Below are 3,485 nucleotides of genomic sequence, written 5' to 3' on the forward strand. Positions count from 1 at the left end.
GAAATTCCCACCAATAATTTACATAAGTATCTCTATCTTTATTTTATGCTTTATTTATCCTTAATTTCGAAAACCATTATAATCATTTGAATCCGCCTAACTGAGATTTACAAGATGACCATAGCTTGCTTCATACCAACAATCTCTGTGGGATCGACCCTTACTCACGTAAGGTATTATTTGGACAAACCAGTGCACTTGCTGGTTAATTGTGCGAAGTTTGTGACAAAGTGCACCATTGTTGATGATCACAATTTCGTGCACCAAGTTTTTGGCACCGTTGCCAGGGATTGTTCGAGTTTGGACAACTGACGGTTTATCTTGTTGCTCAGATTAGGTAATTTTCTTCTTGTTTTCTTTTCAAAAGGTTTTCAAAAATTTTTCAAAAAAATTTTTCTTTGTTTTCGTTTTTCTAAACATAAATTTTCAAAAAAAAAATTCCAAAACAATACAAAAAAATTAATAAAATCATAAAAATAAAAAATATTTTGTGTTTCTTGTTTGAGTCTAGAGTCAATTTTTAAATTTGGTGTCAATTGCATATTTTTTATTTTTCTAAAAAAAATTTTGAAAATTCATGCATGTGTTCTTCATGATCTTCAAGTTGTTCTTGATAAGTCTTCTTGTTTGATCTTTAAATTTTCTTGTTTTGTGTCTTTTGTTGTTTTTCATATGCATTTTTGCATTCATAGTGTGTAAGCATTAAAAATTTCTAAGTTTGGTGTCTTGCATGTTTTTCTTTTCTTGAAAATTTTTCAAAAATAAGTCTTAATGTTCATCTTGATCTTCAAAGTGTTCTTGGTGTTCATCTTGACATTCATAGTGTTCTTGCATGCATCATGTGTTTTGATTCATAATTTTCATGTTGTGAGTCATTTTTGTGTTTTTCTCTCTCATCATTAAAAATTCAAAAAAATCAAAAAAATATCTTTTCCTTATTTCTCTCATAAAATTCGAAATCTTTGGGTTGACTTAGTCAAATTTTTTTGAAATAAGTTGTTTCTTGTTAGTCAAGTCAAGATTTCAATTTTAAATATCCTATCTTTTCAAAAACTTTTTCAAAAATCAAATCTTTTTCATTTTTTTAGTATTTTCAAAAACTTTTTAAAATTGATTTTCAAAATCTTTTTCTTATCTTTATTTCATGATTTTCAAAAACTTTACTAACAATTAATGTGATTGATTCAAAAATTTGAAGTTTGTTACTTTCTTGTTAAGAAAGGTTCAATCTTTAAATTCTAGAATCATATCTTTTAGTTTCTTATTAGTCAAGTAATCAATTTCAATTTTAAAAATCAAATCTTTTTCAACCATATCTTTTCAATCATATCTTTTTCAAAAATTTGATTTAAAAATATATTTTCTAACTTCTTATCTTTTAAAAATTGATTTTCAAATCTTTTTCTTTTTTCAACTAACTAATTGACTTTTTGTTTGTTTCTTATCTTTTTCAAAACCACCTAACCACTTTTCTCTCTCTAATTTTTGAAAATACCTCCCTCCTTTTTTAAAATTCTTTTAATTAACTAATTGTTTCAAATTTTAATTTTAATTTTATTTCTTCTTTTAATTTTCGAAAATCACTAACCATTTTTCAAAAATAATTTTCAAAAAACTCTCTCTCTCTCTCTCATCTATTTCTATTTATTTATTCATTTACTAAGACTTCTCTTCATCTCAAAAATTTGAACCCTCTCTTCTCTTCTGTGTTCAAATTTTTCTTCTTTTTCTTCTATTTTCCTCTTTTTTCTACTCACATAAAGGAATCTCTATACTGTGACATAGAGAATTCCTCTTCTTTCTTTGTTGTCTTCTCTTTCATATGAGCAGGAACAAGAAAAATGGTATTCTTGTTGAAGCTGATCCTGAACCTGAAAGGACTTTGAAGAGTAAGTTAAGAGCAGCTAAAGCACAGTACTCTGAAGAGGATATGGCAGCCGAACCCAACAACAACAATACAAGGAAGGTGCTTGGTGACTTTACTGCACCAGATTCCAAATTACATGGAAGAAGCATCTCAATCCCTGCCATTGGAGCAAACAACTTTGAGCTAAAGCCTCAATTAGTTTCTCTGATGCAACAGAATTGTAAGTTTCATGGACTTCCATCAGAAGATCCTTTTCATATCTTCACAGAATTCTTGCAGATCTGTGATACTGTTAAGACCATGGGGTTGATCCTGAGGTCTACAAGCTTATGCTTTTCCCTTTTGCTGTAAGAGACAGAGCTAGAATATGGTTGGACTCTCAACCTAAAGAGAGCCTGAACTCTTGGGATAAGCTGGTCACGGCCTTCTTGGCCAAGTTCTTTCCTCTTCAAAAGCTGAGTAAGATTAGAGTGGATGTTCAGAACTTTAAGCAAAAAGATTGTGAATCCCTCTATGAAGCTTGGGAAAGATACAAGCAGTTGACCAAAAAGTGTCCTTCTGACATGCTTTTAGAATGGACCATCCTGGATATATTCTATGATGGTTTGTCTGAATTGTCTAAGATGTCATTGGACCATTCTGCAGGTGGATCCATTCACCTGAAGAAAACACCTGCAGAAGCTCAAGAACTCATTGACATGTTGCAAATCACCAATTCATGTACACCTTTGAGAGGAATCCTGTGAGTAATGGGACGCCTCAGAAGAGGAGAGTTCTTGAAATTGATGCTCTGAATGCCATATTGGCTTAGAACAAAATGTTGACTCAGCAAGTCAACATGATTTCTCAGAGTCTGAATGGATGGCAAAATGCATCCAACAGTACTAAAGAATCATATTCTAAAGAAGAAGCTTATGATCTTGAGAACCCTGCAATGGCAGAGGTAAATTACATAGGTGAACCCTATGGAAACACCTATAATTCCTCATTGAGAAATCATCCAAATTTCTCATGGAAAGATCAACAAAAGCCCCAACAAGGCTTTAATAATGGTGGAAGAAATAGGCTTAGCAATAACAAGCCTTTTCCATCATCTTCTCAGCAACAGACAGAGAATTCTGAGCAGATCTCCTCTAGCTTAGCAAACATAGTCTCTGATCTATCTAAGGCCACTTTAAGTTTCATGAATGAAACAAGGTCCTTCATTAGAAACTTGGAGGCACAAGTGGGTCAGCTGAGTAAGAAAATCACTGAAACTCCTCCTAGTACTCTCCTAAGAAATACAGAATAGAATCCAAAAAGCGAGTGCAAGGTCATTGATATAATCAAAATGGCCGAATTCAAGGAGGAAGGATAAGACGTGAATCCTAATGAGGAAGACCTCATGGGACGTCCTTCGAACAGAAAGGAGTTCCCTATTGAGGACCTAAATGAATCTGAGGCTCATATAGAGACCATAGAGATTCCATTAAACTTCTTTCTTCCGTTCATGAGCTCTAAAAACTATTCTTCCTCTAAAGAGGATGAAGATGTAACTGAAGAGCAAGTTGCTCAATATCTAGGAGCCATCATGAAGCTGAATGCCAAGTTGTTTGGTAATGAGACTTCGGAAGATGAA

General features: G+C 32.7%; 1 non-coding gene across 1 annotated transcript; it reads right to left on the bottom strand.

The window, feature by feature from the left end:
* Window positions 1-2,328: 2,328 nt before the first annotated feature.
* Window positions 2,329-2,435, bottom strand: LOC112713175 (small nucleolar RNA R71). Its single transcript, XR_003158149.1, has one exon. It is a non-coding gene; the product is annotated as a small nucleolar RNA R71 (small nucleolar RNA).
* Between the last annotated feature and the right edge of the window lie 1,050 nt (window positions 2,436-3,485).

This window comes from Arachis hypogaea, chromosome 9 (assembly GCF_003086295.3).
Source record: "Arachis hypogaea cultivar Tifrunner chromosome 9, arahy.Tifrunner.gnm2.J5K5, whole genome shotgun sequence".
In the NCBI taxonomy this organism is placed as follows: domain Eukaryota; kingdom Viridiplantae; phylum Streptophyta; class Magnoliopsida; order Fabales; family Fabaceae; genus Arachis; species Arachis hypogaea.